The sequence below is a fragment of the Lonchura striata genome, chromosome 22, assembly GCF_046129695.1.
Source record: "Lonchura striata isolate bLonStr1 chromosome 22, bLonStr1.mat, whole genome shotgun sequence".
Taxonomy (NCBI): Eukaryota; Metazoa; Chordata; class Aves; order Passeriformes; family Estrildidae; genus Lonchura; species Lonchura striata.
In genome coordinates this window covers 1,953,179-1,963,463 of record NC_134624.1, presented here as the reverse complement: position 1 = coordinate 1,963,463, position 10,285 = coordinate 1,953,179, and the positions used below count along the sequence as shown (strand labels likewise).

The window sequence follows — 10,285 nt, the reverse complement described above, 5'->3', positions numbered from 1 at the left end:
AGGCCTACAAAGAACTGCAAGCCTGCTTTCAGACATCCTTTGAACACCTGGGATCTTCAGGAGCTAAGAATTTCTTTTAACACCCAGGATTTTTTTGCCTGCCATGTTTATATATTATGAGCTCATGCCAAGGACCCAATTAGGATTTTCTTATCTCTCTCCCCTCTTTCATCTCCACTTCTTCCTCCACCCATTATCAGGGACACCTGGAAACAATAAAGAGCTGCTTGTTTGGTTCCTCCTGCTCCCCCTTATTTTCTGGTGTATTTGATGTTGTAAAAGCAGGGCTGTTAGAGATCCATTAAGCAGTGTTTGCAACGGATGGGAAGAGTTCTCTGTGGTTTGAGGAAGATAAGGCACATAAATCAAACTTCCCCTACATATAAACATTTCTGTAAATAGCTGAGAAGGACTACAAACATGGAGCAGCTTTTCCTAGGTGCTGCATGTCCCATCTTGTCACTACTGGAAGCCAGGAGAGCTGAAGAGTTGGGATCAGAAGCTTCAGACAAGACCAATGAACTGTTTCCCGGGCTGGAATCAAATATTTATAATGAGATAATTAATTTGTTTGCCAAGGTATGGTTTATTCAAGGAGCATCCAGCATGTTCATCCAGCCAGTGAGGTCATTCTGCAGTAAGGATCCATTTGGGAATTTCCTCTTCTGGGTTTTGGAAAGGCCTGTGAGTGCCAACTACCTCAGTGATGGGGCTGCAAAAACCACACAGAGACCTGTTTTTGTTCCGTGAGATTCTGCAGTGCAGGGGTAGAGTCTCCTGCTCCAAGCAATCCTCTACTTTGTGTTTGTATCTGTTCTGCAGCGAGGAGGAAACCAGTCAGATCCTATGCACCCCTGTGGCATGTCCATGCCATTTTCCCACTTCCACATATTCGAGATTTTTCTACCCAAGAGATACTCCAGAACATTTGTTAATAATGCAGTTCACAGCTCATAGGGAAGGAACACAGAGGGTCTTTTTTTTAGAGCTGTTTCAACCTGGATGCCTTGGCTTAAATGTTACTCTTTTCTTTCAGCAAGCTTAATACGGATTGGAAAGACACCCAGATAGAAAATGTGTAAATTAAAACTCCCCTGGAATGATAAGGAAGGAAAATATTTATTCTCACTCTTGTCCCAATGTCTCAAAAACCCATGTCAAGAAGATGATCCCCTGCTTCTGAAGGAATGAAAAAATGTGGGCAATAGCCCTTGACGGACAAAAACTTCATGATTTGAGCTCAGAGCTGAGGCCTCTGGGTGGATAAATGAGTCCCCTGCCAAAGGATAAAGAATCCCTGGATTTAATCTGTACTGGAAGGGTTTTATGGGCAGTTAACAGGTCAAAGGCTCTCACTGAGAGTGCCAGAAATCTTTCTTTTTGGCCTTCTGGTGACATTGTTTTAGGAACAGTTTGCTGTTGGGTGGACAATCAGGTTTAACCCTGATTAATTAGGGACTCCACACCTAATAATTATGGAAGCACAGAAAAGCTGGAGGGGAAAGGGCCAGAGCAGAATGAAATCACACTGACAGGAGTCCTGTGGGTTTTCTCCAGCTCCCACCCTGTGGCATTGAGGATTATGGTTTTGGATATCCTTCTACAAATTATTTTGTGTTTCTCTCTGTAAATAAAAGCCCCAGTGAACTTTTGTGGCCCTCAGCTGATCCCCCTGAGTGAAAAGCAGAGGCCACAACATCAGAGACTCCACGCTGCCAACTTCTCTGTTTTATTAATAGGTGAGAAAAGATTTTGGAAGGGAGGAGGGAATTTGAATGATTCTAAAGAAATATTTCAGCAAAAGAAAAAACAGCTTGAAAAGCTGAACCAGTCCATTAATCCCTTGCCAAAGACAGTTTAATACCCATTAGGAGGCAGACACAGGGTGTGTTTCCCTCCATGGACACACAGATTTGGCTCTGGAGTTAGAGACACTAACTTAGTACTTCAGGGACTGGCACAGCACTGAGGAGTCCATTCCCCTTTAAAGTGTAGTTTCTTAATATATTAAAAAACAAAAGACACATAATGTTAAATATGACTTTAAAAATGTTACTAATAACTCCCTGGGGTCAAGAGATCTTGAAGCACTCCATTTTTTTCTGACTTTGAGCCAGAACTAGCAGGGTTTTTCACTTTAATATCTCTGGTGTCCATGGCTGTGATGTGCTGCCTCTATTTTAACAAGAGATTTTGACAATTTTGCCCTCTGAGTCTTACAGAAATCTACTGTCCCTGGGGAGTGTGGCCTTGCAGGCAGTTTATACTTAATTTGTTTTTCTCTTTAAACAGAAACACTTTCTCAGAGACATTTGCTAGGCAACCACAGCGTAACTGTTCTTTTCTCCAGAACATTTCATCTAGACCTGCTAGAAAAGCTTTAAAATCCTGTGAAGAGCCACATTATGCTGCTTTTCTGTAATTTACATGGTGTAGGTATGTGAAAAATCAAAATTAAATATTACATAACAATTTGCAAAGGGAACCAAGGGAAGTTCCAAACATTGTGTTCCTGGGATATTTTCCTTAGTTTTGAGAGCATTGAATTGGTCCTGTGCTTTTATTTTTTGAGAATTACATGAATTACATTTTTTAAGGGTTCTACCAAAATTGGGGACAGTATGTTTCTTTTCCACTGCCCTCCAGGTTCTGATATCAGCTCCAAATTATCACCCTGTTTGCTTCCAAATCCATATCAGATGGAGATGATCCATTTTCATTTCACAAGAATCTTGCCTGCTGTTTTTGCATCCATCTCACTAAACATCATCTCCACTTGTCCGACACTGCTGAGCTCAAGCCTGGGTGAAACAGCACAATTGTAAACCAGATCTGTCATTTTGATGCAGCTTGATCTATTTAATGATCGCAAATTATATTCTTTAAAATTAAAGATTAGTCACATCCACCAAAAAAAAAAAATCCAAATAGATAATGGGTTGGAGAGAAAAATTGTGATTAAAAATATAGGGGATTTACACTTCTTGGTTAATTTATATGTTAAGGAAAGATTAGTTTTAGACAACTCCATGGACTTTTTCCTTTTAAAACCTGGTTCTGGATATCATGTATCCTGAAAACATGGATGCATGCCTTTAGTGGGTGCTAAAGATGTGGAAATGATAAAAGTTATACCAGACTCCAGGATCACAGACTTGGTTTCTGGTGTTGTTCAGGGGGCTGGTCCAGCTGTGAAGATTCCCATGGGAATCCTTGGTCAGCAAGACCAGGGAGGGTCTTTTTTATCTGATTTTTATTTTTCACAGTGCCTTTGCTAAAGGTCAGGGTTACACCACCCAACAAGGTCATGTGAATCCCAGCTGTTGCTCTTCCAATCTGAAGGTTACTAATGGGCATAATCCATCAAGCAGGAGACTTGAGGAAATGAGACTGCAGAAATACACTTTTATGACTTGTGGAAGCTCAGTTGGCTGTTGACAGGGCTGAGGAGTCTTAATAAGAGGGGTTGGAAGAAAAAAAAAAAGCCCTTTATGAGGAATTAATTTCCTGTCTCCATTATGAAGTGCTGGGATGTTCATTTAGCATGCAGGAGGTGGGTGTTAAGATTAGAGCAGGGAAGGAAATGGATATCCAAATGTGCTAAATCTTCCTCAGTGCCACAGCAAGAAGCTCTGAGAACATGCTGATGATCCTTCTTCATTTGAGCCAACCCTAACAATATCTTCCTGGAAGCAGGAGGCTGCTGCTTCCCATTAAATCTGTTCTTCCTATGTTCCAAGCTCTCAAAAGAGATGTTAAATATGCCAAGACCCAGAAGAAGAGACATGCAAATGTTACTGATGAGAAAACTTTCAAGAAGTCTTTACAAATCTGTCCTTGGAACTTAGGGATTCACTCTGTGAGATTAAACCTCTCTTTATAATGTCTCTCTTTATTATATTGATGCATGTAGTCTTAAGGAAGAAAATGTAGGGGCTGAATGTGTGTTAGAGGACTTCACATCTGCAACCCTCAGAGGCTTAAACAGAGCTCTGCTGATCTAATCAACAGACCCAAACTCTCCTGATCTAGCAATCTTGCTTCCTTCAAGAAATCTTACTCTAAATCGGATTTCAAATATAAAAAGTATCCTTGTTTTCCTCAGGCAAAAAGAAAACAAGTTTGGGTCATCTCATGGAAAGCCATAGGAAGTTTAGCACCCTCATTTCTTTCTGAGTGCTGGAAGAAAGACTTATCCAGGTGATATGTGAAACCAGAAAAAGACAGCAGAGTTGCCCATGAAGTTGATCTTTATGAAGATTTTCAGCACCCAGCTTTTCCCAGCACTTCAGTCACACTCTCTTTTCTGAATACCACAGTACTCAGGGCTCACCCCCGTGTGAAGACAAATATCACCTTCAGTGGGTGTGGAGAGTATTTTCAGGGACTTTGAGAGCACTCTCAGTTCTCAGTGGACTGGATGCTTTGCTCTGTGTGAAACACTCCCCTCCCTCCATAGTCTGTCATAGTTTCTGCTTTGACTTTTTCATGAATAATTGGATATCCAACAACTCTGGTATCATTACACTCCTCCTTGGTCTGTCTTGTCTGTTGATGATATTCACCCCCTGGGAGATTTTAGATATTTTGAGTGAAAGCTCTTTAGAGAAGGCCATGTTTATTCCAGAGTGCCTTTCTCCAGTACTTGGCACCATCCCAACTCTGAGCCACCACCCTGTTAGAGATGACAACCAAGGACATCCCCATTTGCAGCCGCACCATCAAAGCCCTGCCTTTCACATCTCCTGCAGCACACTTGCTCTGCCTTGTTCCCCTCTTGCACTGGCATTGTTTGGTGTGATAATGGAACTTAAGGTCGTATTTTGCCTTCAGCCATCAGCATGTGCAAACGCTGTGTGACTAATGAGGCAGTCCCTGATGACTCCCTGTGCTGTTTGCCTACAAGATGCTTTGTTGTGTTTGCAGTCCCTCCTGACTGCTGGTGAAGAGCTGTTTTTTTCCCTGGGCTTGTGACTTGAGCTGGAAATCCAATGGTAGTGCAGGTTTCTGCCCAAAAGGGATTTCCTTCCCCTCCTCTTCCACAAACATGCTAAAAGGAAAATCTGCTTTTTGGTTTGTCTATCCTGCTTTCAATTTGTTTTCAGTCCCTTTTCCTTAGGGAACTCTTCTGCTGGTTTGGGGAAGTTTTGTTCTCTCAAGGATGTCACATGGTGGCTTGGCCAATGCACATGTTGGGGATGTGTGGGACAGATGTAGAGAAAACGGGGCAGCAGCAGGATTGGCGCATGGCCACAGTGCTGGGAGATAAAATAATGTTCTCCTCCCTTCCTCCCTGTTTCATGGGCAGAAATGACTCAGCTCGACACCACAGAAAGCTCTTGGACAAGAGAGGTTTAAAAATGATGGATTATAGGATGCATCTCACCAGTGACTCAGCTTGTCAGTGTTCATCACTGGAACTCTGACCCTTCCTCTTCTCTGGGGTTTTCTAGCCCTGGATCATTGATAGGGATTAAAGGGGCAAATGGACAATATTTTCAGATGCTGAACACTTTTGGAGAGTGCAGTCCCAGTGTGTACTTGAGCACAGACACTTTTAGAAAGGACCTGCTTTTCATGAAGCACTGAGTGTCTTGTCTGAAAAGCTGGGTCCTGTTAAGGATGCCCATATTGGACATCCTTGAAATACGAAAGCTAAGGGGAAAAAAAGGTGGTGAGGTCCTACCCAGAGGAGTTCTGGCTGCCCTGTCCCTAGAAGTGTCCAAGGCCAGGTTGGACAGGGCAGCCTGGGATAGTGGAAGGTGTCCCTGACCATGGCAGAGGGTGGGATGAGATGAGCTTTAAGGTCCCCTCCAGCACAAATCAGTTTATTATTCTATGCTTCTATGAAAACTAACTCCTGACTCCATTTGGAAAAACACTATAAGGAGCTGCAAGGGACTTTTCAGGATTCTTAGAGAAGTGTCTGCTGGATCAGACTGATGTGTCTGGTAGACATTGACCCAAACAGGGAAACAAAATTTCCCTTTCTCCTTTCAAATGTAGCTTGCAAAATTTTCTCATTCCACCCTACGTTTCCACAATTTGTTCCCTCCCTGCCACAGATATGATTTTGTTTTGATCAGATGCCTGACCCTCTCTCCTCATCTCTTTTTTATTTTTTTTTTTACCCATTGAAGGGGATCCATCAAAATAATTTCCTGTTATTAGGCCTGAAGTGTTTTGACTTTGGAATGGCTTCTCACTTAGAAAGAATTGATGCCTATAACTTGTAATGTGCTCACAGTTGTGTGCAGTGCCTGACAGCCCAAACTCCATTCCAGGGAGCTAATCCCAGTGGCTGAACTCCATTAAAGCCTAGATGGTATCTGTTAATACAGCCCTGCAGTTTGGGTCATTGTGCTGATGTAAGGAGCACAGCTGCCTGGAGACAGATTATGATGTGAAAGGACATATTTATTCTATTTTAAACTGAAAAAAAAATGGATGGGAGACACACTAGTCATGATTGATTAAAGATATGAAAAGGACTTTATGAGGTTTTTTTGAGTGCCCTGTGTTTCTCATTCTGTTTGTCATTCCTCTGTGTTTGGTAAATAATAAATACATAAACCCAAACCTTCAGGATAATAGCAAAGAGAGAGACTCCTCGTGTTCAATGGGTTTTGTAATAATGGGCTGAGGACTGCGAGTCTCAGGAATCAATTCCCAGCTCTGGCACTGATCTGTTATGCAGTCCTGGGATACCTTTTCCTCTTATATCTTCTGCAACTATTATTTCAACCAATCTGTTTAAAATAATAAATACAACATGGCAGTGCCTTTGCTCTTCTGGCTGTGTGTGCAGACCCAGTCACTGACAATCTAGGCCCTGAGTTTCAGAGCCATGTGCCATTTTACCAAATAAATATTGATCCCTCATTTCCCAGCACTGGTTATTCCAGGGACACTCTCTGGAGCCTTCAACCTCCTTATCTTGCTTCTCACTGCATTATCAGTAATATCCAGGGTTGTAGAATGGAATAACACTTTGGTTCTTCATCTCTCTGTATGTGGAGTGGTTCCTGTGTGTTGTGCTCACCTGACTCCCTTATCCAGGAGAGACATAAACTGGCCTGGTTCTGCCTTTGGATCCATCTCACCATTCCTGCCATGGCTGCTCATGTCTGAGGTTGTACTCTGACAGCTCCATGTACTCCTCGGCAAGCTTGGAAAGGAAAGAGTCTTATAAAAAAAAAAAAATCACATTAAGCATAGCATGTGTTTCATGCTCCTTTAGCATCTTATCCTGCTCCAGAGCATTGTAATTCCCCTGGCTGCTTTTGAATTTCATGTCACACTTTTAAATGTGGTTTGGTACATCCTCTACATGCTCTGTCAGTAGAGTTCTGCCAATAACCTCAGCACATGAGCACTGGGAAAGCAGTTCCTGGCTCTGCTTCCCTGCGTGTTGGAGTGTGGGCATCTCACAATTTGTCACATGGGAAGAAACTCTTCCTCCTGCTGGAGCCACACAGGAGCCTCTTTCAGCAAGACAGGGTTTTATTAATGGGTCAGTCATCTGAAATTCTGTCCTGAGCAAGAAGCATCCACAGGACACGGCTACAAAGGGATGCCTGAGCGTGTTAGTTTGAATTAACTTTTAAAGCAAACAAGACAAAACTTCTTGTAACGGTCTTAAACATTCTTGCATGAATTATATAGACTTGTCTTAAACTTGAATAAGGTTTGACAAATCCACTTTGAGCATTCATTAAAAGAAATGTTCAGGAGTTTCTTCCATGGAGACACAAAACCCATGGCTGTCCTTGCACTAAGCCAAATCAACAACTGCATCTTTGCTGGGAAAGAAGAGAATGAAGGATTGTGGAAAGGAACCTTTGAAAACCCTGAATTATTGGTGGGGTTGGTGTTGTCCACTGAGAGACAATATCAAGGCACAGAGACAACAAGAATCTTTGGGAAAAGATGAGAAGGAAGGGGTGCAAATCTGTTTATTGTAAGTGAAGACTGAGGGTGACACAGATCTTGTATGAGAGTAATAATGTCTATTGACTTCAGCTCCTCTTGAATCAAGAGTGGTATTTCTGCTTGTTGTCTCACAGCAGCCTCATTTATCCTGTTTTTCCTTACTCCACTTGAAATTTATTCATAATTTGTAGACGTGCCCAGTGTGCCGACACGTTGCCTTTGAATTGCTCATAAGGGTTTAAAGGAGCTAAATTCTACTTTTCCCTGGTACTTAAGTTTATATTTGATTTGAGGGCAATGTAAAGATTGAGATTTCAGACCAGACTTTCTGATGTACATTGATTCTTTAAGCCAAAAAACAGCAAGCAGAAATTTTGGTTTTGCCAAGAAAGGCAGCAGACACTCTTCCAAAGAGGGAGTGAATGGATTTTTAAACTGAAGTTTGAGTTTAGCCATAGCCATTCTTCAGGGCAACGTCACAGTTGCAGATGCAGTTTAGATACTTTGAGGTGTTTGCAAAGATTCATTAGCTGCCTAAATGGAAACTGAGCTCTGATGAAAATCTGGCCCTTGTGAGCACTGAGCCTCAGGTTTGGTGTGCTTTTGAAAAATCTCACCCTAGAGGACTCAGTGGATGCACTTTCCTGACCTGAGCTCATGCACAGAGAATAACCTGAGTTATTTCAGTGCTTCCAGGAGTTCAGCTTCATTCTTTAAAGTGAACAACCTTACACTTCCCAAGTTTGCTGGGAAGTGATGAAAATCCCCGGAGGGTTCCCTTTTTGGAGAGAGTTCATCCGAGGTAACACCTCTGGATAGGCAGCAGACTGTGTGGGTGGAGATGTGTATTTTAATAACTACAGAGCAGAAATGTGAGCTACACCTAACACCTCCCTTTTAGTGCCACCCTCCCTCCCCTGCCCACCCTGCCCTTCCACAGCCACCCAGCCCTCTCCCTCTCCCTCTCCCTCTCCCTCTCCCTCTCCCTCTCCCTCTCCCCTGGCAGTGGTGGGATCCAGGTCCCCTCCCTGCCCATCTCCCACCTTTTGCTGTTCCCTTCCCTTTGCTGGAGCTGCTTTTCTGCTGCCGCTGCTGACTGAGTGTGTTTTGCAAACTTGCAATTTCACGCTGCATTTGTTGCCACGGCAACATAAGGGGGAGTTCAAAGTAGGGAAAAAAGAGTCAAAAAATCCTCCCCAAAAACTCTTGGATTGGCCCCTTATTTTGTGCCTTGCCCATACAAATTTGGCCATGCAGCTACATCAGCAGTGGCGTCTGCCAGGAAAATTTTTCCCCTAGGGGACCTCAGAAACTCAAAATCCAAATCTCTTGTCCTCCCTTAGAGCTGCCTTCTCCTTCCTCTCTCTTCCTGGGTAGCCAGGAGCCTCCAGCAGCATCCCTGGAGATTCCTGCTCTCAGTGGCAGCTTTTCCAGTGAGTCCTGCTGCCTTTGCAGGGAATGGTGGGGCATTTGGGAAGCTGGCACGAGCCTCCAAGAGCACGATGGCAACGCTCAGTGGCAGCACAGTTTCACCTTTATCTTTCATCCCAGCAGCAGATCCCTCAGCACAGATGATGGAGCACTGGTTTCAGCTGGCTCCCACCCCTCCACCCCCTCCTCCTCCCTGTGACTACAGCCCTTAAATGAAAACTTTATGGCTAAGAGCTGCTGACACTTCTTCATGGAGAAGATACATGGGGTGGCTGGTGGCTAATGAGTGTCAGTACTCCAAAGGATAATCTCGGCTTCTCTCTGATACAATTTAACATCGTATTTCCCTAATTTGAGGCTGATTTAGTCGCTGGGGTATTTGGATGCCTCTTCTATGGTGCCGATAGTTAATTAAACAGATGTTGCAGAGGGAATCATTAATTTTAGTGCTGCAGATGGGAGCAGAATGACTTTGTGAAGTTAATGTTTCAGCAAAACAATAGGCTTCTGTCATCAGTTGCTATAAACCGAGTAAATTAAGAGAACAAGTAGAGTAAAGGAGATAGCTTTGAAAGAATATCAATTATTCATTTTAGAATTGTACTTTCCCCCCATAAATCATCACAGGAAGAGAGGAGGGGGAAAATCTGCAGAAGCTGGGAAGTGGGAAAGAGAAGAATCCCCAAGTCAGCAGCCTGAGAGTTTAACCCTGCTCCCATTGGAGCACTGCAGGGTCCTGCAGGAGCAGAGAGCCAAGGGCTGGGGGCTGCAGCACCTGGGACAGCATGGCAATAAGGACAAATGTCCATTCCCATATTTAAAAAGCAGTGGGCACAAAGACCTTCCTTTTTGAAGGCTGTGACACTTTTTGCACTCCAGGCTGGCTGTCCCATACCTGTGGATGAGGTTTGCTGGAACAGCT

The 10,285-nt window shown here is 43.4% G+C and overlaps 1 long non-coding RNA gene across 1 annotated transcript; it reads right to left on the bottom strand.

The window, feature by feature from the left end:
* Positions 1–569: 569 nt before the first annotated feature.
* On the bottom strand, positions 570–9,036 carry LOC116184221 (uncharacterized). Its single transcript, XR_004148978.1, has 3 exons — positions 8,976–9,036; positions 7,043–7,185; positions 570–712 (listed from the first exon to the last, which is right to left on the bottom strand). It is a non-coding gene; the product is annotated as an uncharacterized LOC116184221 (long non-coding RNA).
* Positions 9,037–10,285: the final 1,249 nt, after the last annotated feature.